The 27,507-nt window shown below is 36.0% G+C and overlaps 1 protein-coding gene and 1 pseudogene across 2 annotated transcripts in view; both read left to right on the top strand.

Moving 5' to 3' along the window:
* Positions 1-27,507, top strand: part of ME2 (malic enzyme 2) — a 120,117-nt gene that overhangs the window by 3,753 nt on the left and 88,857 nt on the right. The window lies entirely within an intron of this gene.
* LOC143662067 (HMG box-containing protein 1-like) lies at positions 14,978-26,803 on the top strand (annotated as a pseudogene).

The raw sequence follows: 27,507 nt of genomic DNA, 5'->3' as shown, positions 1-27,507 counted from the left end.
CTATTAATTTCAGTGTTATTACATTTCTTTTTAAGTCTTTGTAATACTCTCTTATATTCTTTCATTTGAGCATCACAGTTATCTGTGAGGTAGATGTTACAGGCAATATTAACTTGTTAAAAAGACTAAGTTCATAATTTGACAGGAAGAAAATTTTAACCAGGACATGAAAAGATAAGATTTTATGTGACAAATAGCTGCTTTTAAGTTAAATGCTGATCTCAAAATGTATTTTTTTCAGATTGTCTTTGATTTAAAATGATAAATGCATTCATACCATTTTAGACTTGACTGGTGTACTGATTTATTGTAATACTAATCTTGTCCTATGGTACCAAAGGACAAGTTCCTGTAAACAATGATATTTTTTTTGGGAGAGCCACACAAACACATGATTAAATCTTCTTTAAAAAAATTGTTTTAATGATGCAGTCAAAATTCGTTAGTTTTTTTTTTCCCCTCCAATCACCTGAGTGTCAACTATCCTATTTTGTTACTATTTTTGTCACCATGTTTGAGAGGAAAAAGAAAAGTTATTTGTTACATATTCTTTCTACCACTGTATTGCTATAATTATTTTTAGTAATACAGCACTATTTTCATACATATAAAAGTAATAGGTGTTCATTGTAGAAACTTGATATATGTAGAATCCCTGCTTTTATGGCCAACTTCTAGTGCTTTCTGTAATACAGTAATAACTGTAAATAAAATGACATGAACTTTTAATACAGCAGATGTTATCTTGAGAAGATATGTAAAAGTCATTTCAAATTATTCAAATTACTCAATTTCAAAGAAGTCAATAAATTTTAAATTTTAAAATGGACTGGTGGAACTCGCTATTTGAAGGAATCCGATAGGGGATTCTCCCTGTGCAAATAATTCTCATCTTAAATATAAATGGCGTTTGCTCAAAGCAGACTCTACTTCTGTTTCTTCTTCTAGATTATAAATATTCAATGGCTATCTAATATTAGATTGAGGTAGTAAAGATAATTGATAAAAACAAATAAATAAGGAATTGTAAAAAAAAAAACTTGGAAAGCCTATGCAAGTGTCTAGTTTTGATTTTAAAGGATATCAATAAAAGGGTAAGATAGATATGGTAGTCATCTGATATATTCTGTTTAATGTTTTTGAAGGTTGACGTAAAACCACGTCTGTCATATACAAGTTCCGTAGGGGCTAAAAAGATAAATCATAATGGGTTACTATAAAGTTAAATGAGGAATATGAGAACAATACTAATTTTAGGCCTCATTCTGGCCCTTAGATGTGGTGGTAGGTGCTCAATAAATGATTACTTAATTTTAATTACTTAATTATCTATAATATAGGTTTAAAATGACGGATGAGTCAGCTTCCAGTGAAGATGGTAGATGAGGCACATTTGAAATTTCCTTTTCCTGGTCTAAAAACACAAAAATAGAAGGTAAAAATGGAGACAGGTTTGAAAGCAAAAAAAAGAAATTCTCCACATGCAGAAGTGAAGAATTTAGAGTTGAAGACAAATATTCCATGTATATACTAAGAACAAATAAAAACTACTTAGGGAAAGACCATGGAATAAGGAGCAATACTCCTCTACCAGAAACACCTAGAGCACGGGTAGAAACTGTCCAGAGCAGCTGTTCTATGGCTCAGGAGACCAGGAGAGTACAATGCAACATCCAGGGAAGAGCCGGATGAAGAGATGGAGAAACTGTGGTGAGTGCTCACTCAACATGGCTTTCAGTGCCCATTCCCCACCTTTGAGGCAAGCAGATTCTGGTTGGCCCGTTCCTGTCTGGTGGGCTACTGTGGACCAGGAGAGTTGGGGAAGCCTCCACACATGGAAACAGAATGGGATGTGGCACAGTTCTGATCCAACTGTTGGCAGCAAAATTGAACTTCTGGGGGCGGGCCGCGGTGGCTCAGCGGGCAAGGTGCTTGCCTGCTATGCCGGAGGACCTCGGTTCGATTCCCGGCCCCAGCCCATGTAACAAAAACGGAGAAACAGAATACAATAAAAAAACAAGAAAATGCTTAAAAATGTTTCCCTTTCTTCCTTCCTTCCTTCCTTCTCTCTGTCTTTCCTTTAAAAAAAAAAAAAAAAAAAATTGAACTTCTGAGTCCCACAACCTTGGCTCTTTTTTTTCTGGACAGGCACCTGCAGTGCAGTTGTTTTCACCACCTCAGAAGCAGAGCAGAAAGAGAGCTAACAATAACCTGTCTTTTTTTTTTTTTTTTAAAGGAAAGACAGAGAGAAGGAAGGAAGGATAGAAGGAAGGAAGGAAGGAAGAAAGGGAAACATTTTTAAACATTTTCTTGTTTTATTGTATTCTGTTTCTCCGTTTTTGTTACATGGGCTGGGGCCGGGAATCGAACCGAGGTCCTCCGGCATAGCAGGTAAGCACTTTGCCCGCTGAGCCACCGCGGCCCGCCAATAACCTGTCTTTTTAATGCTCTGTGAAATAGGCTGCGAAAGAGTGCCAACTGCTGGATAGGTTGGAAAAGTGCAGACTTGGGAAGCTGCTTTCCTGATCCTCTCTTCAGGGCCCTTTGTAACTGGTCTGAGTTCAGTCTTTAGGTCTTGGCCCTGTTTTAGCTGGGGAATACTGATGAACCAAGTGCCAAAGAAGAGTTTTAACATGAACCCAAACAACAAAAAAATCCTAGACAAAAGAAGAAAATTGACCTTCAGATCAATCTCATCAAGATAATGAACAACGCAGATATCAGTGAAAAATTATAAGCCAAACTAAGAAACAAGAAGGTATGTCTCAGTCAAAGGAACAGGTTTGAAAGTCAAAGGAGATAAAGAATTTGAAACTAATCAAAGATGTTGAAACAAATCTCCTAAATAAATTCAAGGAGATGAAGGAAAATATGATAAAAGAGATAAAGGATATTAAGAGGATGATTGGTAAGCATAAAGAAGAATTTGAAAGCATGCAAAGAAAAAGAACAGATCTTATGTGAATGAAAGACACAATAGATGAGATTTAAAATACTCTAGAGGCGTATGACCCCAGATTTCAAAAGGCAGAAGAAAGGATTATCAACCTGGGAGACAGGACATCTGAAATTGAACAGACAAAAGAAAAAATATAGAAAAGAAAGGAAAAATTTGCGCAGGGTCTCAGGGAATTGGATGACAGCATAAAGCACATAAACATATTAGTGACTGAAAAAACTGATGAGAGTAATAGAGGTTTCTACATAAGAGTAGGAGACTTCAGTACACCACTGTCATCAACAGAACATCTAACAGAAGATCAATAAGGAAACAGCAAATGATAAAATGATAAATGAACTAGACTTAACAAACAGATACAGAACATTGCAACCCAAACAGAGGGTATACATTCTTCTCAAGGGCTCAGTGATCATTCTCCAGGATAGACCACATGCGTGACAAAACAAGTCTCAGTACAAGTTAAAAGACTGAAGTTATACAAAACACTTTCTCTGATCATAATGGAATGAAGCTGGAAATCAATGTCAACTGGAGAATCAGAAATTTTCACAAATATATGTAGGTTAAACAACACAGTCTTAAATAATCAGTTGGTCAAAGAAGAAATTGCAAGATAAATCAGTAAATATCTCAAGATGAGTGTAAACAAGAATACAGCACATCAAAACATATAGGATGTGGTGAGGGCAGTGCTGAGAGGGAAATTTATAGCCCTAAAAACCTACATTAAAAAGGGAGATAGAGCTAAAATCAAAGACCTAACTGCACACCTGAAGAAACTCGAAAAAGAACACGAAACTAGTTCCAAAGCAAGCAGAAGGAAGGAAATAACAAAGGTTATAGCAGAAATAATTGAACTCGGGAACAAAAAAAAAGAGACAGAATCAACAAAACCAGAAGTTGGTTCTTTGAGAAGGTCAGTCGAATTGATAAACCCTTAGCTAGGCTGACAAAGACAAAAAAGAAGATGCAAATAAATAAAATCAGAAATGAGAAAGGGGACATTACTACTGTCCCCACAGAAATAAGATTATAAGAGGTTACTGTGAGCATCTGTATGCCAATGAATTAGACAACGTAATACACTGGACAACTTCCTAGAAATACATGAACTTACCCTGCCTGTAGAAGAAATAGAAGACCTCAACAAGCCAATCATATAGAGATTGAATTAATAATACAAAATCTCCCAACAAAGAAAAGCCCAGGACCAGGTGGCTTCATAGGTGAATTCTATCAATCATTCCAAGAATAATTAAATCCAATCTTGATCAAACTCTTCCAAAAACTTGAAGAGGAGGGAACACTATCTAACTTATTCTATGAGGCTAAGATCACCCTAATACCAAACCCAGAGAAAAGAAAATTACAGACTAACCTCTCTAATATAGATGCAAAAACCCTCAAAAAAACACAACACTTGCAAATGAATCCAACAGCATATTAAAAGGGTTGTATACCTTGATCAAGTGGGTTTTAGTCCAGGTGTGCAAGAGCAGCTCCACACAGGAAAATCAGTCAATGTCATATACCACATTAACATATCAAAAGGGGAAAAACACATGATCATCTCAATTGACACAGGAGAAGCATTTGACAAAATCCAGCATCCTTTCTTAATGATACTTCAAAAGATAGGAAGCGAATGAAATTTCCTCAACGTGATGAAAGGGCGTATATGAAAAACTCACAGCAAACATACTACTCAGTATGAAAGACTGAATGCTTTCTCTTTAAGATTGGGAACAAGGCAAGGATAAGAATGCCTGCTGTCACCACCTGTTTAACACGGTGCTAGAAGTTCTAGCTAGAGCAGTTAGGCAAGAAAAAGTAATAAAGGCATCCAAGTTGGAAAGGAAGAATACTATTTTCAGTATTTGCAGATGACGTGATTCTATATTTAGAAGGTCAGGACAATCTACAACAAAGGAACTGGAGCTAATAAGTTCAGAAAAGTGGCAGGATACAAGACCAACATGCAAAAATCAGTAGTGTTTCTATACACTAGTAATAACAATCTCAGGAGGAAGTTAAGAAAAAATTCCGTATACGATAACCACTATAAGACTCAAATATCTAGGAATAAATGTAACCAAAGATGTAAAGATCCTGTATTTTAAAAACTACACAAAAAGAAAGAAAAAAGAAAAAACTAACAAACATTGCTAAAAGAATCAAAGATACCTAAATACATGGAAGGATATTTCATGTTCACAGATTAGAAGCTTAAATATAGTTAAGATGTCAGTTCTACCCCAAATTGATCTACAGACTCAATGTAATACCAATCTAAATTCAACGCTGTCTTTGAAGAAATGGAAAAGTCGATTATCAAATTTATTGGAAGGGTAAGGGGCTCCAAATAGCCAAAAGCGTCTTTTAAAAGAAGAACCCAGTTTGTGCCTCACACTGTGCGACTTTAAAGCATATTGCAAAGCTATAGTGGACAAAACACTATACTGGCGTAAAGATAGACAATTAATGGAACCGAATTGAGGGCTCAGAAATAGACCTGCACATTTAGGTCAATTGGTTTTTCTACAAGGTTAGTCCACTCAACTGGGACAGAATAGTCACTTTGACAGATGGTGCTTGGAGAACTCGATGTCCTTATCCAAAAGAATAAAGAGTATCCCTATATCACACTCTATATAGAAATTAACTCAAAATGGATCAAAGACATAAATATACAAATCAGAGCCATAAAACTCCAGAAACTGTAGGAAAATATCTTAAGGATCTTGTAGTAGTGGTGCTTTCTTAGACTTTACACCCAAAGCACAAGCAATGAGACAATAAGTAGATAAATGGGACCTCCTCAAAACTGAAGACTTGTGGATTAAAAGACTCTGTCAAAGGGGGAAAAGGAAAGCATACTTAATGGAAAGAAATATTTGGAAACCTCATATCTGATAGGTTTACTATCCAGAGTATATAAAGAAATCCTACAACTCAACAGTAAAAAGACAACCCAATTAAAAAGTGGGCAGAGATACAATTAGATACTCTTTCAAAGAGGCATTACAAATGGCTAAAAAACACATGGGAAGATGCTCACCGTAGCTACCTGTAAGGGAAATATAAATCAAAACCACAATGAGATATAATTTCACACCAGTAGAATGGCCACTATTAGACAACTACAAGTTGTGCAGAAATTGGAGCACTTATTTATTAATCCAGCAGTTCTGTTACTAGGTATGTACTCAGAAGAACAGAAAGCAGGGACTTGAAGACAGTTATATATCAATGTTCATAGTGTCATTATTCACAATTGCCAAAAGATGAAAGCAATCCAAATGTCCATTAACCAATGAATAGATAAAATGTGATGTATATATATATATATGCTAGATTATTACTCAGCAGTAAGAAGGAATAAGTTCTCAATTACGCAGCAGCATAGATGAACCTTGGGGACATTATGTTGAGTTAAATAAGCCAGGCAAAAGAGGACAAATGTTATATGATCTCTTTAATATGAACTAATTATAAGAAGTCAATTCATAAAGATAAAATCTAGAATATAGGATACCAGTGGATATTATGAGACTAGAGAATGGGGAGCCAATGCTTAATTTGTACAGAATTTTTAACTAAGTTGAATTTAAATGTTTGCAAATGAAGAGAGGTGATGGTAGCATGTTATGGTGAGTGTAATTAATAGCATCCAAATTATGTGTACAGTTGTGGTTTAAAGAGGGAAATTCAGGTGGTGTATGTCACTAGAAGGAAAATTAGAGGATAAAACATAGGACTGTATAACACAGTGAACTCTGGTGGACAGTGAATATTATTAATAGTACAAATATAAAAATGTTTTTTCATGAATTAGAACTAATGTATATCACTATTACAAGGCATTAGTATATGGGAAAAATGAACATAATGCAAAGAATGGACTACAGTTAGTAATATTTTAGTATTCTTTCATCAACAGTAACAAATGTACCACACCAGTGCTAGGGGTCAGTGATGGGGTTGGGATATGAGGTATGAGATTTTGGGGGGGCGGGGTGAGTAATGAACATACTCTAAAATTGTGAGTGGTGATGAATGCACAACTATATGATGATACTGTGAACTATTGATTATAAATGCTTTGGGTGGATTGTATGATGTGTGTGTGTGTGTGTATCAAAGCACTACTAAAAAAAAAAAAAACCTACTTAGGGTTTGAGACATTTATAGTTTGCCCAGAGATGAGTGATTTCTCAAACCTTGTTCAACATTGGGAACCAAAATTGGACTGCCTGCATGAACTTGGACACTGGGAAATTTATTTAAATTATATTTTAAATAAGTAATTTTCCTCATTAATGTTTCTATTGGCAACAGGCACGTTATATTAAAAATTCTTATTTCCTTAGCATTTAAAGCAAGTATAGGACAAGAAATTGGTGGCATTATTTGCTTCTACAGGAGTTAATTGGATAGAGAGGGTGGAGCGACGGGTAGGAAGGAAACTTTCCTTTTGTGCTGTCCAAAAATACAGCCAGAGAAATATGTTCCCTGGCTGGGGTTAATGCTAGAATTAAGTTACCCAACTTATACCAAAGGTAGAATCCTAAGCCTACCAGTCACTTTGATGTGGGTTTGGAATTCTGCTCCTGAGGTGTGTAACCATCTAGAACAGAAACTAATGTAGAAGCTGATTTTAGACTGTAAATCCTCTAGATCTCATGCAGAGGCAATCTTAAAATTTCCCCCAAAGGCAGATTTCTCCAGTATATAACATGTGTGGGACTGCCACCATAAATAGCTCCTACTTTAAAAAAAAATGAGGGAGAAGATGGCGGCTTAGTAAGACACGCGGATCTTAGTTTCTCCTCCAGGACAGCTACTAGGGGAGTAGAAACGATACAGAACAGCTCCCAAAGCCACGACAGAGATAAAAAAGACAGCGTACCCCATCCTGGAACAGCTGGCTGGCTGAGAGAACCCGCTCTGGTGAGATGGCCGAGGGGCGCGGGCTTCACCGGGCGGGGCGGCAAGCGGCCGGAGTCGCTCCCTTCCCCCTTCCCGGGCTGGGTGGGAGAATTGGACAGGCGGTCCCCTCAAACCGCGGCGGCTGGCGCCCACACCACACGCAGCCCCCCTGACCAACTGAGAGAGTTGGATCGGAAATCCCCAGGCCGCGGAGAACGGTGACGGGGGGGGGGCCCTTCCAAACCCGTAACTCCCCGGGAACGTGCACTCTCCAGGGCGGGCCACTGTGGCTGGCGCCCTCCCGTCATGCTTGGTGCCCCGGGCCAACTAGGAAGTTCGGACGGGCGCTTTCCTGGGGCTGCGGTGGCCAGCGACCCTCCCCGCGTTCGGACCACGGGCCGGCTGGCACTCTTCCAAGCCACTTCGGCTAGCGAACCTCCCAGACGGTGAGAGTTTTCCAAAGTTAAAGGACCCACAGCACCTTTTACTGGTGGGACCCGCAGACAAACGTGTGCCACGAGCGCCACCTACTGGGCAGGATAAGAAAAACAGAACCCAGAGATTTCACAGAAAAATCTTCCAAACTTTTGGATCCAACACCCAGGGAAATCTGTCTAAATGCGCAGATGCCAGCAGAAGATAACGGATCACGCTCAAAAAATTGAAAATATGGCCCAGTCAAAGGAACAAACCAATAGTTCAAATGAGATACAGGAGCTGAGACAACTAATGCTGAATATACGAACAGAAATGGAAAACCTCTTCAAAAACAAAATTGATAAATTGAGGGAGGACATGAAGAAGACAAGGGCTGAACATAAAGAAGAAATAGAAAAACTGAAAAAACAAATCACAGAACTTATGGAAGTGAAGGACAAAGTAGAAAAGATAGAAAAAACAATGGATACCTACAATGATAGATTCAAAGAGACAGAAGATAGAATTAGTGATTTGGAGGATGGAACATCTGAATTACAAAAACAAACAGAAACTATCGGGAAAAGAATGGAAAAATTTGAACAGGGTATCAGGGAACTCAAGGACAATATGAAGCGCACAAACATACGTGTTGTGGGTGTCCCAGAAGGAGAAGAGAAGGGAAAAGGAGGAGAAAAACTAATGGAAGAAATTATCACCGAAAATTTCCCAACTCTTATGAAAGACCTAAAATTACAGATCCAAGAAGTGCAGCGCACCCCAAAGAGATTAGACCCAAATAGGCGTTCTCCAAGACACTTACTAGTTAGAATGTCAGAGGTCAAAGAGAAAGAGAGGATCTTGAAAGCAGCAAGAGAAAAGCAATCCATCACATACAAGGGAAACCCAATAAGACTATGTGTAGATTTCTCAGCAGAAACCATGGAGGCTAGAAGACAGTGGGATGATATATTTAAATTACTAAAAGAGAAAAACTGCCAACCAAGACTCCTATATCCAGCAAAATTGTCCTTCAAAAATGAGGGAGAAATTAAAACATTTATAGACAAAAAGTCACTGAGAGAATTTGTGACCAAGAGACCAGCTCTGCAAGAAATACTAAAGGGAGCACTAGAGTCAGAAACGAAAAGACAGAAGAGAGAGGTATGGAGAAGAGTGTAGAAAGAAGGAAAGTCAGATATGATATATATAATACAAAAGGCAAAATGGTAGAGGAAAATATTATCCAAACAGTAATACACTTAATGTTAATGGACTGAATTCCCCAATCAAAAGACATAGATTGGCAGAATGGATAAAAAAACAGGATCCTTCTATATGCTGTCTACAGGAAACACATCTTAGACCCAAAGATAAACATAGGTTGAAAGTGAAAGGTTGGGAAAAGATATTTCATGCAAATAACAACCAGAAAATAGCAGGAGTGGCTATACTAATATCCAACAAGTTAGACTTCAAATGTAAAACAGTTAAAAGAGACAAAGAAGGACACTATATACTAATAAAAGGAACAATTAAACAAGAAGACATAACAATCATAAATATTTACGCACCGAACCAGAATGCCCCAAAATACGTGAGGAATACACTGCAAACACTGAAAAGGGAAATAGACACATATACCATAATAGTTGGAGACTTCAATTCCCCACTCTCATCAATGGACAGAACATCTAGACAGAGGATCAATAAAGAAATAGAGAATCTGAATATTACTATAAATGAGCTAGACTTAACAGACATTTATAGGACATTACATCCCACAACAGCAGGATACACCTTTTTCTCAAGTGCTCATGGATCATTCTCAAAGATAGACCATATGCTGGGTCACAAAGAAAGTCTTAACAAATTTAAAAAGATTGAAATCATACACAACACTTTCTCGGATCATAAAGGAATGAAGTTGGAAATCAATAATAGGCGGAGTGCCAGAAAATTTACAAATACGTGGAGACTCAACAACACACTCTTAAACAACGAGTGGGTCAAAGAAGAAATTGCAAGAGAAATTAGTAAATACCTCAAGGCGAATGAAAATAAAACACAACATATCAAAACTTATGGAATGCAGCAAAGGCAGTGCTAAGAGGGAAATTTATTGCCCTAAATGCCTATATCAGAAAAGAAGAAAAGGCAAAAATGCAGGAATTAACTGTTCACTCGGAAGAACTGGAGAAACAACAGCAAACTAATCCCAAAGCAAGCAAAAGGAAAGAAATAACAAAGATTAGAGCAGAAATAAATGAAATTGAAAACATGAAAACAATAGAGAAAATCAATAAGGCCAGAAGTTGGTTCTATGAGAAAATCAATAAGATTGATGGGTCCTTAGCAAGATTGACAAAAAGAAGAAGAGAGAGGATGCAAATAAATAAGATCAGAAATGGAAGAGGAGACATAACTACTGACCTCACAGAAATAAAGGAGGTAATAACAGGATACTATGAACAACTTTACGCTAATAAATACAACAATTTAGATGAAATGGACGGGTCCTGGAAAGACATGAACAACCAACTTTGACTCAAGAAGAAATAGATGACCTCAACAAACCAATCACAAGTAAAGAAATTGAATTAGTCATTCAAAAGCTTCCTAAAAAGAAAAGTCCAGGACCAGATGGCTTCACATGTGAATTCTACCAAACATTCCAGAAAGAATTAGTACCAACTCTCCTCAAACTCTTCAAAAAAATTGAAGTGGAGGGAAAACTACCTAATTCATTCTATGAAGCCAACATCACCCTCATACCAAAACCAGGCAAAGATATTACAAAAAAAGAAAACTACAGACCAATCTCTCTAATGAATATAGATGCAAAAATCCTCAATAAAATTCTAGCAAATCGTATCCAACAACACATTAAAAGAATTATACATCATGACCAAGTAGGATTCATCCCAGGTATGCAAGGATGGTTCAACATAAGAAAATCAATTAATGTAATACACCATATCAACAAACCAAAGCAGAAAAATCACATGATCATCTCAATTGATGCAGAGAAGGCATTTGACAAGATTCAACATCCTTTCCTGTTGAAAACACTTCAAAAGATAGGAATACAAGGGAACTTCCTTAAAATGATAGAGGGAATATATGAAAAACCCACAGCTAATATCATCCTCAATGGGGAAAAATTGAAAACTTTCCCCCTAAGATCAGGAACAAGACAAGGATGTCCACTATCACCACTATTATTCAACATTGTGTTGGAGGTTCTAGCCAGAGCAATTAGACAAGAAAAAGAAATACAAGGCATCAAAATTGGAAAGGAAGAAGTAAAACTATCACTGTTTGCAGACGATATGATACTATACGTTGAAAACCCAGAAAAATCCACAACAAAACTACTAGAGCTAATAAATGAGTACAGCAAAGTAGCAGGTTACAAGATCAACATTCAAAAATCTGTAGCATTTCTATACACTAGTAATGAACAAGCAGAGGGGGAAATCAAGAAACGAATCCCATCTACAATTGCAACTAAAAGAATAAAATACCTAGGAATAAATTTAACTAAAGAGACAAAAAAAACCTATATAAAGAAAACTACAAAAAAACTGTTAAAAGAAATCACAGAAGACCTAAATAGATGGAAGGGCATACCGTGTTCATGGATTAGAAGACTAAATATAGTTAAGATGTCAATCCTACCTAAATTGATTTACAGATTCAATGCAATACCAATCAAAATCCCAAGAACTTATTTTTCAGAAATAGAAAAACCAATAAGCAAATTTATCTGGAAGGGCACGGTGCCCCAAATTGCTAAAAACATCTTGAGGAAAAAAAACGAAGCTGGAGGTCTCGCGCTGCCTGACTTTAAGGCATATTATGAAGCCACAGTGGTCAAAACAGCATGGTATTGGCATAAAGATAGATGTATCGACCAATGGAATCGAATAGAGTGCTCAGATATAGACCCTCTCATCTATGGACATTTGATCTTTGATAAGGCAGTCAAGCCAACTCACCTGGGACAGAACAGTCTCTTCAATAAATGGTGCCTAGAGAACTGGATATCCATATGCAAAAGAATGAAAGAAGACCCATATCTCTCACCCTATACAAAAGTTAACTCAAAATGGATCAAAGATCTAAGCATTAGGTCTAAGACCATAAAACAGTTAGAAGAAAATGTAGGGAGATATCTTATGAAACTTACAATTGGAGGCGGTTTTATGGCCCTTAAACCTAAAGCAAGAGCACTGAAGAAGGAAATAAATAAATGGGAGCTCCTCAAAATTAAACACTTTTGTGCATCAAAGAACTTCATCAAGAAAGTAGAAAGACAGCCTACACAATGGGAGACAATATTTGGAAATGACATATCAGATAAAGGTCTAGTATCCAGAATTTATAAAGAGATTGTTCAACTCAAGAACAAAAAGACAGCCAACCCAATTACAAAATGGGAAAAAGACTTGAACAGACACCTCTCAGAAGAGGAAATACAAATGGCCAAAAGGCATATGAAGAGATGCTCTGTGTCCCTGGCCATTAGAGAAATGCAAATCAAAACCACAATGAGATATCATCTCACACCCACCAGAATGGCCATTATCAACAAAACAGAAAATGACAAGTGCTGGAGAGGATGCGGAGAAAGAGGCACACTTATCCACTGTTGGTGGGAATGTGAAATGGTACAACCACTGTGGAAGGCAGTTTGGCGGTTCCTCAAAAAGCTGAATATAGAATTGCCGTACGACCCAGCAATAACATTGCTGGGAATCTACTCACAGGACTTAAGGGCAAAGACACAAACGGACATTTGCACACCAATGTTTATAGCAGCGATATTTACAATTGCAAAGAGATGGAAACAGCCAAAATCTCCATCAACAGAGGAGTGGCTAAACAAACTGTGGTATATACATACGATGGAATATTATGCAGCTTTAAGACAGGATAAACTTATGAAACATGTAATAACATGGATGGACCTAGAGAACATTATGCTGAGTGAGTCTAGCCAAAAACTAAAGGACAAATACTGTATGGTCCCACTGATGTGAACGGACATTCGAGAATAAATGTGGAATATGTCATTGGTAACAGAGTCCAGCAGGAGGTAGAAACAGGGTAAGATAATGGGTAATTGGAGCTGAAGGGATACAGACTGTGCAACAGGACTAGATACAAAAACTCAAAAATGGACAGCACAATAATACCTAATTGTAAAGTAATCATGTTAAAACACTGAATGAAGCTGCATCTGAGCTATAGGTTTTTGTTTTGTTTTGTGTTGTTTTGTTTTGTTTTTACTATTATTACTTTTATTTTTTTCTCTATATTAACATTCTATATCTTTTTCGGTTGTGTTGCTAGTTCTTCTAAACCGATGCAAATGTACTAAGAAACGATGATCATGTATCTATGTGATGATGTTAAGAATTACTGATTGCATATGTAGAATGGTATGATTTCTAAATGTTGGGTTAATTTCTTTTTTCTGTTAATTAAAAAAAAAAGAGAGAGAAGGGGTAATTGGAGCTGAAGGGATACAAACTGTGCAACAGGACTGGATATAAAAACTCAGAAATGGACAGCACAATACTACCTAATTGTAATGGAATTATGTTAAAACATTGAATGAAGCTGCATGTGAGGTACAGGTTTTTTTTTTCTCTCTATTATCGTTATAATTCTTATTCTGTTGTCTTTTTATTTCTTTTTCTAAATTGATGTAAATGTACTAAGAAATGATGAATATGCAACTATGTGATGATATTAAGAATTACTGATTGTACATATAGAATGGAATGATTTCTAAATGTTTTGTTAATTTTTTTAATTAATAAAAAAAAATGAGCTCATGAATAAAAAGTGTGCTGTGAAAGAGTCTAAAAACTTATATCCATGAGTTAGAGATAATCTGAAGGGTCTTGAAAAACCTTTAAAATAAGTAAAGGTTTATAGAGATAAAAGATGGAATTACATGAAACTAGAATAGTAAATTATGAAACAGGAATTAAATATAAAAAGATACCAAATAGAAATAAAGACATGAAAAATAATTGCATTAAAAAGAAAAAAAAGGGTACCAGAAATTCACAGCTAAAGGGCTATAAGAATTTAAATGGTGGAGAAATTGTTTAATTAGGGAAATCAAATTTTGACTTGAAAATGGGATGTAAAAAAGGAAAGGGAGTCAGTACGTTCAAGAAATAAGGAAAAAAATATAACCAAAGGCTAAAGGGCTGAAAAAGGACATTAAAAGGAAACAAGGTTACAACCCTGGATTACCACTAAGTAGCTGAGAGGTATTAGATAATGTCAATCTCTGGGATTTTGTTTTCCCATCTCAATTAAGAGATTTAAATTAGATGATGTCTAAGACTAATGGTAACTATAGTTCTAATTCAAGGACACTTTTTAAGTACATAAATCTGTTAGTTAGAATAAACAATTTAGTTTGAGTTTTATATGCTTAGAAATGTGATATATATATCACATATGTATCACAGTGTATACACAAATACACACACTCTTCTGCTCTAGGAAGGAAAGGTGTATAAACAGCGTTAAGGTAATAATTATGTTTTAAATACATAATTTTCTTCATTAGTGTTTCTATGGGCAGCAGGCCCATTGTATAAAACATTCTTCTTAGCATTTAAAACAAGTATAGGACAAGAAATTGGTGAAATTATTTGCTTCTAGAGAAGTTAATTTGATAGTGGGATGGGGAGACAGGTAGGAAGGAAACTTTCTTTTCGTATCTTCAGTTTCCCATTTGTGTATATATAATATAAACTCTTAAAATAAAATTAAGGACGACAAAGCTTGGAAGACTTGGTAATGGCGACGGGTTTGTCAGAGCACCGTAATGTGGTATGGGAAGTGAAGACAAATCAGATGCCTAATACAGTACAGAAACTCCTGTTGGTTATAAACAAAAGAGCTTCATTGGTGCTGCTGCAGTTTAATAAGGATTTTCCATCCTCACCTGGATATCACTCGTGTGATGAGCATATGGAGCTCGGTAAACAACATTAAAAGTTATTTAGGAATCTCACTAAGACTCAGATTAATTTTCACATTTAACCAGCTCCTCACCTACATTGACTTGCTAAAAAATGATGTTCCTGGACTTCAGACTGTTCAAAATGACCCTACCAGTCTGCCCTATACCAGCTAAACTCAGATGTTTCACATCAAGAATATCTAAAACCATTTTGGAACGAAATACCTCAGACATATCAAAAAATCATTACCATGAATATGATGTGGATTGGCTAACAAAATTAGCAAATATTGCCACCAGTCCAAAAAGTATGTTTATGTAGTATTCATTGTATAACAGATTATCTCCTGTACACATCATAGCTACTAGCTAAAACTTACATTCCTATGCATACCCTTCACCAGCGTCCTTCTTCTAAGAGTGAGCCAGCCTTCCCTCATCGCTACTGGAAGGATGAAACACCAGTCAGACATGAAAGGGCAAACAGTGAGTCAGAATCTGGCATTTTCTGCATGTCCTCCCTCTTAGATGATGATGATTTGGGATGGTACAGTTCTTGGCCTTCGGCAGTTTGGCACTGTTTTTTGAAAGGCGCACGACTGCGCTTTCATAAGGGAAGCAAGAAGGAATGGCAGGATGTTGAAGATTTTGCTAGAGCTGAAGGCTGTGATAATGTGGAAGATCTTCAGATGGACACTCACAAGGGCTATGGTTCTGGTAATCTGAAGTCACTATCATATGAAGAAATTGTATCATTTGGCAAGTCCATACTGAAGTTGACTTTTGATTTTGTTACAGTGAAAGATGGTTTACTTATTATAGAGTGTATAAGCTGGACCTCCGTTTCTGTGTTAAAAATAAAGGTTGGTCATCATTTTATCCAAACTTGATTGGTACAGTATGGCATTCCATGTTGTAAAATTCATATTAGTGATGTATGTCTACATCCTGGACACCCTGATGCCATTAATTTTGATGATTTAGGTGTTTTCTTTATATTTTAAAGCTATGACTTCATACCTATGGATTCTTCTGCAGTTTATGGGTTAAGTAGTATGGCTTGTCAGCATCATGCATCTTTGTCTTGTGAGGACCTGGTGGTCAAGACCTTACAAGATCTGGATTCAGTAAAAACTGTGACTCACCTGGATCATCACAGCTTTCTTCTAATTCTTTTTATCCTCAAGATGCCAAAAACCCCAGGTCAGGGACTGTGAGTGCCACTTCTCCTAACAAGTGCAAAACACCAATGAATGCTTTCATGCTTTTTGCCAAAAAATAGAGTTGAATATACTTGTATATATCCTGGAAAAGTGTGATCTTAAGTGACAGGTGGAAGAAAATAAAGAAGGGAGAAAGATGTACACACTAGAAGCAAAGGCTTTGGCTGAAGAACAAAACCATTTAAATCCTGACTGTTGGAAGAGGAAAAGAAGCAGTTCAGGCTCACAATGACATTAAGCCAGGATGCTTATGTTCCTAAGTTATATTGGCATAAACATTGACTCTTTTTTTTTAAAAAAAACTATTTTTTTGCGAAGTATAATTTGTATTCAAAAAAGCAATAAATTTTCGAGTACATTTTCCAAATTAGTTTTTTAGTATTATTATTTTTTTTTACATGGGCAGTCACTGGGAAATGAACCTGGTTCTCCGTCATGGCAGGCAAGAATTCTACCCAAGTACATTTTAACAAGTAGTTACAGAACAGATTTTAAAGTTTGGTATGGGTTACAGTTCCAAGGTGTTTTCATTTTTTCTTCTAACTGCTCTAAGACACTGGAGACCAACTAGAAAAATCAATATAACAAGTCAGCAGTCATACTCCTTTGTTAAATCCTATCTTCTCTGTTATACTCCTCCTTCTCTTTAACATATATACATAAAAGCAATAAAGTTCAAAGTACATCACAACAATTAGTTGAACAGATTTCAGAGTTTGATATGGGTTAAAATTCTACCATTTTAGGTTTTTATTTCTAGTGCTCTAAGGTACTAGAGGCCGAAAGAAATATTAGTATAATGATTCAGGACTCATACTTGTTTGTTAAACCCTTCCTTTTCTGTATAAACTTCACCATCATCTTTGATCTTTCTCCCATTCTTTAGGGGTATTTGGGCTATGTCTATTCTAACTTTTTCAAAACATTGACTCTGGATGGAAAGACTTTAGAAGAGTAAGTTCTCACCATTTGTCCTGAATTTGTATGATCGTGACATACTGATGGTGTTTTAAATGGTTTAATAATAACGAGTGAGGATTTGTTTTCTCCATTAGAGCATTAAGTAAGCTAATACTATCAACATTGTAAAACAAATTGCCTTATTTTTCTTCCAAACTTCATATGTGTCTGTAAGATAATATAACCTTGAAAATTGATTCCTGTAGTGCTAAAGTGCAGTAGGAAGAGAAGGGTATATATATTTTATTTTAAATCTTACAAAAGGGAAATTAAAAAATATGTAATTGCTATTTATACATTGGTTCCTTACTGCTTACTAACTGTATTATACACATGATGGAATGAAGCAGAAGCTGGGAGTTGGCATTTCCTTGAGCAGCCACCACATGGTTTAGCATCTGTGCCAACTATGGGAGCTCTTAGTCTGGCCAGTGCCAAGAAGCTACCAGAACATGTGGCAGGAGAATGGTGTCCATGTCCCAGCATGTAAGAGCCACCTGCTGCACTTACCACAGGTGTGCTCAATTTATGCCCCAAGTGGCAGCATTCATCCATTATTTGCAGTGGAGCACTATCCTAGACCAAGGTCAAGTTAGTTAACAGTACTGGGACATAGTCACTCTAATGGTGCTATTAACAGTCAACACCAATGTATTTTTAAAATTTGTATTCTCTATCTCCTCAGCCACGGATCCTAAATGTTTTGTCATCATATCTTTATGGTAGGGACAAACTTTTTTACTTACTGTAGTGACACTTGCACTTTTTCCTCCTACTGTCTAAAATTAGAGTAAATACATTGGTAGTACAGTGCTTTTGATCTGAGCTACAATCATAGCTTTTCATGTTATTTATTGTTTTAGTTTCAAAATGGTTCCCTCTCAAAGAGCTCCAGTAACTCCAAGTTTAATGGGTGGAGACACATCTCCATGGAAACCATCTAATCAGAAGTTACCACCCACAGTTGGGTGGGTCACTTCTCCGTGGGAACAATCCAAATGCTCCTACCCAGTAATATTTAATGAGGATTAAAGGACATGGCTTTTCTGGGGTCCACAACAGATTCAAACTGGCGTATTCCATGTTTTGGACCCAAAAAAACCATGTTCTTTCCAAATGCAAAATACACTCATTCCATAACAATATCAGAAAGCCTTAAACCATTTCACTAATAATACAAATACAATACAAAGTCAGAAACAGTACAAAATCTCTTCAAAGCCAGCTACAGGCATGATGTTAAGGCAAAATTCTCCTCTGGTTCTGGACCTGTAGAACTCAGAACAAGGTATTTGTTGCCAACATACAGAAGACAGTCATAGAATACATATTTCCATTTCCATAGGGAGAAATTGGAAGGAACATAGGGGTCACTGGAGCCAAACAGTTATGGAAACTTGCAGGGCAAACTCTGTTCGATTTCAAAGTCTGAGAGTCATTTATCTTCTAGACCCCTATGACATTCCAGGTCTTTATGTATGCATTTTCATGCATCTGCATATCAGTTTACAAATATATAGTGTTTTGTTTCTGTTTTAACATGAGTGGAATCATGCTATGTGCAATTTGCATTTTACTCTTTTCACTAAGCAGTGTCTTAGGCAGTGTTACTGTATTAGTATCTATAGATTTTTCTCACTCTTTTTACCCTGCCCAAAGGAAACTGTTAAAATTGAATATAAACTTTTCTCCATTACAATCACTTCCTTCCCCATAGTTATAGTTTAAGTTGTTTCCCCCTAAAGATATGTTGAAGTCTTATCATCCAGTACTTGTGAGTCCAATCTTATTTTGAAATAGGCTCTTTGCAGCTGTAATCAAGCTAAGACAAGGTTATATAGGAGTCGGGTGGGCTCTTGGTGAGAGTATGAACCTGCAAAGAGCCTTGATTTCAGACTTTTGCCTCCAGAACTGTGGCAGAATAAATTTCTGTTGTTCTAAGCAAAAAAGTAAAAAATAAAAAATAAACCAGAATATGAAGTTTAATATCTGGTTAGAATTGAATTAAATTTAAAATACTGTTTTGGTTTTTTTTAACATTTGTGCGAGTCTTATCCTTTTTTAATTGCTACATGGTATTTTTTTTTCCCAAAGAGAAAGAGTTTATTGCTACATGCAAGCAGAAGATGGCTTCTTGGCCTAAAAATTTGTCTCCCTAATTCTAAGGAGTTTAGGGATTTTATGGATGGATTCACACTGGGGAACATGGAGTCATTACTATTATAACAGCAAATATAAACAGGGCTGAGACTAGTAGTGGACTTTCAGTAATTTCAGGTATTAACTTTTGGCTAGTCTATAATATACTAGAAGGGAAAAATTTATAATAATTCAGCAAACAGTCATTTAAATCTTAATTTCTTGGTTACAATTCCTCCCTTTTTTTTTTTTTTCCATTCCTTAATCTTAAAGAATATCTGGGCAATGATTTTTCTAACTTCTTCATGCTGAAAAAGAATATCTACATAACGGGTTTAGGATGGAAACAGGTTCTTGCTCCTGGAGAGACTCGTATCTCTGGATTTCAGGACTTAATTGGTTTAGGAACAATCCAGGGGATTCAAGTCTCTGAAAAATAAATTTAATAAGTAATTTGAAAATTATGCATTTAAATAAAAGGAGTACAAAGAAAGAATTAGGATTAAGGGATTTATTTCTGTATTATATAGGGGAACTAACTTTACAATGCGGGTGTTCCTTAGGGTTTTCTCAGAAAGTGTTGGCAATATCTGTCTGAGACCTGTGTAAGAGCAACCTGTGGAATGACTTCCTGATTCCATTTGAAATCTCTTGGCCATTGAAACTTTATTTTTTTCCCTTCTTTTGATTTCGAATCCATTGCTAATATCATTTGTTGATGTCCCCAGCATGTCAGGGATGTTACCCCTTGAAGTGATGTCCCATGGTAGGAAGGAAGGTAGTGAGTTTATTTGCAGAGTTAAGCTTAGAGGCAGAGGCCACATTTCAGCAACATGGAAATTTTCAGGGGGTGACACTTTGGCATTATATCATTATGGAAATAAGTTTTTTTAATTATAAAAAAATAACATTCAAAAAAGCATTAGATTTCAAAGCACACTGCAGCAATTAGTTATAGAATAGATTTCACAGTTTGGTATGGGTTACACTTCCATAATTTTAGGTTTTTATTTCTAGCTGTTCCAAGACACTGGAGACTAAAAGAAATATCAATATAATGATTCAGCAGTCATACTCATTTGTTAAATCCCGTCTTCTCCATTGTAACTCCACCTTCTCCTTTTTCTTTCTCCCAGTCTTTAGGGGTATTTGGGCTATGTCCATTCTAACTTTTTCATGTTGGAAAGGGCTATCAATAATAACAGATAGAGGGATGGAACTGGTTGATGTTCTGGAGAGGGTGGCCCATCTGGGTTTTACGAATTACCTGGCCTAGGACCCATCTGGAGGTTGTAGGGTTCTGGAAAGTGATTATGGTGCCTAGAACCTTTGTAAAATCTCACATAGAGCCCTAGGTATTCTTTAGGATTGGCAGGAAAGATTTTGGTTGAGATTTTGCTAACCATTATATATAGCTGAAGTTTGTGTAAGGGTAGCCTCCAAAATAGCCTCTTAACTCTATCTGAACTCTTTCAGCCACTGATACCTTATTTTGTTGCATAATTTTCCCCCTTTGGGTGAGGAAGGCATTGTCCATCCTACCATGCCAGGGCCAGGCTCATCCCTGGGAGTCATGTCCCATGTTGCCAGGGAGACTTTCACCCCTAGATATCATGTCCTATGTAGGGGAAAGTGTAATTATTTTTCTTGCAGAGTTGGGTTTAGAGAGGCGCTACATCTGAGCAACAAAAGAGGTTCTCTGGAAGTAACTCTTAGGCACAGCTGTAGGTAGGCTTAGCTTCTCTGCTATGTAAATAAAGTTCACAGGAGCAAACCTCAAGATTAGGACTTGGCCTATTGATTTGGGAGTCCCTAATGTTTGAGACAGTATCAGAGCTTCCCCAGTGGTAAAATTTAATAGTTCTATCTTTTTTCTCAGTTCCCTCAAGGGACTTTGCCAATACTTTTTTTTTTCCTATTAGAAGAAAAAATAAAATTCTTTTTTAACCAATTAATAGCAAAACACCAGACAAGGAAACAGATACTCTCATATATTATTTTGAAAGGGCAATTTGGTGATATCTATAAAAAATTCAAATGTGCATTTTGTTTTGCTCAATTCCACCTCAAGAAATTTATTTTACAGATAAATCACACCCATGTGCAAAAATGTAATGTAAAGGATGATCATAGCTGTTTGATTATAATAGCAAAACACTGCCCATCAATAGAGTTGTTAAATTATGATACAGTCATAAAGAAGAATGCGGCATAATTATTTTTAATGTGGTAGATCTGTATGCTCTGATAAGGAAAGAGTTCTGTGATTCGTTGCTAAGAAAATAAAGAAAATATGGTCCTGCTTGTGCAAATGCATTAAAAATATATGAAAGAATATCTAATAATTTTTAGCACTATTCACTACTGTTGAAGAAGCAGTAGGGAGTTAGGAGTGGCAGGAAGAGGACCTTTACCTTCATTTTATATCCTTCTGAAAAAATTTTTTATTGTGAAAAATGATGTGTATACAAAAAAGCAATAAATTTCAAAGCACACCAAAAGTAGTTGTAGAACAGATTTCAGAGTTTGGTATGGGTTACAATTCCACAATTTTAAGTTTTTATTTCTAGCTGCTCTAAGGTACTGGAGGTGCAAAAAATACCAATTTAATGATTCAGCAGTTGTACTCATTTGTTAAATTCTACTTTGTCTGTATAACTCCACCATCACCTTTGATCTTTCTCCCAATCTTTAGGAATATTTAGGTTACAGTTCCACCACTTTAGGTTTTTATTTCTAGCTGCCCCAAGACACTGGAAATGTAAGGAGATATCAATATAATGATTCAGCAGTCATACACATTTGGTAAACCCTGCCTTCTCTGTATAACTCCACCATCTCCTTTGATCTTTCCCAATATTTAGAGTTATTTGGTCTGTGCCCCTTCTATCTTTTTCATGTTGGAAGGGGCTATCAATAATATGGGATGGGGGATGGAACTAGTTGGTGTTCTGGAGAGGCTGGCCTATCTGTGTTTCAGGACATACCTGACTTAGGAACCCATTTGGAGGTTGTATGTTTCTGGAAAGGAATCATAGTGCATGGAACCTTTGCAGAATCTCAGCTAAAGCCCTAGATGTTCTTCAGGGTTGGCAGGAATGGTTTTGGTTGGGGTTTGCAGACTATGAAAGGTAGCAATGTCTAGCTGAAGCTTGCCTAAGAGTAGCCTCCAGAGTTGCCTGTGGACTCTATTTGAACTCTCTCAGCCACTGATACCTTATTTGTTACACTTCTTTTCCCTCTTTTGGTTAGGATGTCATTGTTGATCCCATGGTGCCATGGGCCACCCTCATCTCTGGGAGTCATGTCCCATGTTGCCAGGAAAACTTTCACCCCTGGATGTCATGTCCCACGTAGGGAGTGGAGGGTGGTGATTTAACTTGCAGAATTGTACTTAGAGAGAGGCCACATCAGAGCAATAAAAGAGATCATCTGGAAGTAACTCTTAGACATGGCTATAGGTAGGCTTACCTTCTGTGCTACATAAATAAGCTTCACAAGAGCAGGCCTCAAGATCAAGGGCTTGGCCTATTGACTTGGGAGTCCCTTATGTTTGAGACATTATCAGGGGCTTCCCAGTGGTAAAGTTTAATAGTCCCATATTTTTTCTCCCATCCTTCAAGGGACTTGGCCAATACTTTTTTTTTTTTTTCACTCAGTTGCTAATACCTTTTAATTATCTGGGATATATCTACACATTAAGCTATACAGAATTACAGGCCCCCATTCCCATTCTGGGCTCCCTGTGTTTGGGCTGTTTAAATGATTTATCTAGACAAGTTGAGTTAGATTATGTACTACAGAATATTTAGGCTCTGGACAAAATAAACCTTTCTTCCTTTGGTCTTATAGAGAAAGTGAAGTTTTAAAATACAGGCAATGTCTTCCTTACCCCTTTATTCTGAATTGCATTAATCCCGACCTGATTGGCTTCGTTATTGTCTCTAATTGAAACCTGATCTCCTTTTCAGTTCCTTTAAAAGTTGTTGTATATGGCAATGCTGACCTTCAGAACTTCAGAACCTACTCTGACTCTTAGGTGTCACCCAGGTGCCAAAAGTTACAGGGAAATACTAGGTTATACATATATAGCACAGCCTCTCAATATCAAGAAATAACAATTACTGCTCCGGACTAAATGCAACTGTTATAAGACTTTACAATATAGGACCTAATTTTTTTACAAGTATTTTCAAAATTTGACCATACAATATTTGCTGTTTTGTTTTTGGCTTATTTTGCATCACATAATGTCCCCCAGGTTCATTCATGTTGTTGCATGCCTCATGACTTCATTCCTTTCTGTAGCAGCACAATATTTGATCATATATATATACACCACTGTTTGCCATTCTACTTCTCAGTGTCTCCTTCAGCCACATCCATCCATTGGGCATCATGTATAATGTATAATGTCCAAAGGTTAACTGTCCATGTCCCATGTTATCTTAAATGAAGATAATTGTATAATCATCAACACTCGAAGTTAGACAATGGAAATAACTTTTATAATAAGTGCAAGTCTCAATATCAAGGACTTGGATTTTTAGCATATTTCCTTTTATTAGGCAGGACACAAATAGAGTTCATTTTTATAGGTCACCTTGTTACAAGTTTAAATGAGGATAATTTATATAATTTATATTTTTCAATCTTAGATTTAGACTTTGCAAAGTTCTTTGATTATAGTTTTAGTAAATTAGGAGTTCCTCTTGCTTGAGAGAATTGTAGAAATTCCCCAGGTAGGGAAGTTTATTAATTGTATGCTGTCTTTCCCCAGTCCCTCAAGGGACTTTGCAAATACTTTTTCATTTTATGCCTAAGATACTCTGAAGTACATCAGGGTATTACATTAACCTGTACACGAATACTAAAGATCTTATTTCTTATTCTAGGTTCCATGTCAGATAAAGCTGAATTAGACTGCTCAAATAAATTGACCAGACAGGTTAAGTCAGATAATATACTCAGAAAATTTAAACTTTTGGACAAAATTAATCTTTCTTTGGTCTCTCATAGAAATTAATGTTTAAAAAATTCAGTTAATATCACTCTTTACCCTTTACTTTAATTTGCTTTAGTTCTCAACTAAATCAACCCCATCCACTTCTTTAATTAAAATCTCATTCTTTCTTTAGCTTTTTAGAAGTTGTTGTATGAGGTAGTGTTTTTTACAGTTAATGCTGCTTCTTAGTCCTTGAGAGCTGGAGAACTCTCTCAGTGTCAGATGTCACACAGATACCAAAAATTCCAGGCACTACTAGCATATACAGAAAAAGCAAAGCAACTCACAATTTAGAAATAACAGTTAAAGCTCAGGAATAAATGTGACTGCTGTAAGAGCTTACAATCTATTCCCTAATTTTCTTATAAGCGTGTTCTAAATGAAGGTATTTCTAGAAATAAAAACATTTAACAATTGATTTGTATTAGGGTTATCAACCACAAACCATAGCAAAAGTTTTGTCCTGTTTCACCTTTACGTATTTGCTGGATTATGTTAATTAACAGAACATAATTTATATACTTACCTTGCCTCCATTTTTTTAAAGCTTTTTTCCTTTCTTTTTTTTAACATGGGCAGGTACCAGGAATCAAACCCAGGTCTCTAGTATGGTAGGCAAGAAGTCTGCCAATGAGCTACTGTGGCCCGCCTGCTTTGTTTCTGTTTTAAAGTCCCTTTTTTGTTGAAATGAAGTTCTGATTTGTAGTTACCACATGTACTTTTAGAGAAGCGTTAGAGCAAAGTAGTTTAACTGACAGGGAAATTTAGTAGTTTCCATGACTTGGAACATTCTTCTAAGGATAACTGAAATCCTGACTGGCAACATCATACTGTTGTCCAACATCGTGCTGATCAGTTTCAGAACATAACATGGACATCAGAACAGTGCCCAGTTTTTAGGAATTTTATACAGTCTCTAAATATATGAATACCATATCACCCATCCAAATTTAATTAACAGAAGGATAGAAAATTGATTTTAATTTTTATAACACTTTCCAAACACTTCCTGTGTAATATATTAAACTATTTTTAGCAACTCACTCTTACAAGGTGAAAGAACACATCTTTTGCAACAGCTTGAAATAAGAGGTATCCTTTAAGATTCAATTTTGGAACAGAAGAAAAAGACTCAGTTCCTTTAAAATTGAGAAAACTTGTCTTCTAAAATAAAGGATGATAAGGTCAATATAAACATTAACAAGGATGTTACTCTGATATGACATAGAATCTTTGCCTTCTAGACAGAATACTCAGATGGTTAAGAAAAACTTTTTCTAACCTTTCATTAAGAGCAGACTGACATAGTATAGTTTGGCAGTTCCTCAGCAAGTGGAGTATAGAATTACCACATGACCTGCCAATTCCACTTCTAGGAATTTACCCAAAAGAATTGAAAACAGCATCTCAAGTAGAAGTTTGCACATCAATGTTCATATGGCATTATTCCCAGTTGCCAAAGATGGGAGCAACCCAAGCATCTACCACCTCATGAATGGAAGAACAAAATATGTAGACACACAGTGGAATATTATTCAACCATAAAAAGGAATGGTGTTCTGTGACAACATGAATAAAGCGTGAAGACATCATATTGAGTGAAATAAGCCAGACACAAAAGGATGTATATTATTTGGTCTCACATATATGAAGTAATTATAATAAGCAAACTCATAAAGTCAGAATCTAGAATATAGATTACTAGAGGCCTGGAGGAGTGGGTTTGGGGGTCGGGAATGGAGTGTTAAAGCATAAAATGTACAGATTTTTTTATTTGTGTTGATGGAGTTTTTTTAATGGATGGTGGTGATGGTAGCACAATATTGTGAATATAATTAACAGCACTGTATTTTATATTTGAATGTGGTTAAAGGGGAAATTTTAGCTTACAAATATATGATTAGAATAAAATATTTTAAAAAGCGATGAAGCTTATAATACAAACCCTGAACCTTATGTTAAACTATGGACCGTAGTTAATATGGCAATTATAAAAATGTGCTTTCATCAGTTGTAACATATGTAACATGCTCTTGCAAGGTGTTAATAATAGAGTGGTATATGAGAGTTCTGTATGTTAAGCATGATTTTCTGTAAACCGTCAAATTTTCTAATAATAAAAATTAGAAAAGCCAAAAAAAAAAAGAGCAGACAATTTGTATTATTTTAACACAGAGAAAACTAAACTCCAGTTTTGTATGAATACACAGTTTGCTGTAAAAGCTCTTAAAATAATATTATATATATGATGAATATGCAACTAAGTGATGATATTGTGAATTACTGATTATGTGTGTTGTTTTATTTTATTTTTTAATAAATTAAATATATATATATTATAAACAAGTCTAACAAACTTTTGGTCAGCATTGACTGTGACACACTGAATTCACTCACAAACTTTCTACAACTTTCCGTGTCCTTTCAGGCCTCATCTTACATATGAATACTAGCGATTTTACTTTAGGGCAGAACTTTACTTCCTTGGACAAGCTTATCAAATTTTAGTCAGCATTGACTGTGGCAAACAAAATGCACTTCCACAAACTTTTGCAACTTTCCATATTCACACAGGCTTTGTCTTACAAATTTCAAGGACATAACTACACACCTTTCCTTAACAAAGTACATCTCATATGCTTTATATACTGTATACCATAAATTACCCAAAAGATCATTGATACTGTCTTTAAACATCCTATAAAACACACTTTTTAAAGTAAAGCTTGGCAACAGAACTTAATTTTATTAACACAAACTTATGTTTTTTCATGTAATAATAGATATAATGATAAAATCTAATGGATATAATGCTTAGGCTTACTTTATCAGTAAGCGTGTGTAAACCTGGGGGAACTTACCTAAGTAGAATAAA

The sequence above is a fragment of the Tamandua tetradactyla genome, chromosome 18 (assembly GCF_023851605.1).
Source record: "Tamandua tetradactyla isolate mTamTet1 chromosome 18, mTamTet1.pri, whole genome shotgun sequence".
NCBI lineage: Eukaryota > Metazoa > Chordata > Mammalia > Pilosa > Myrmecophagidae > Tamandua > Tamandua tetradactyla.
The sequence above is the reverse complement of the archived record's forward strand: the minus strand, read 5'-3'. Positions and strand labels throughout refer to the sequence as shown.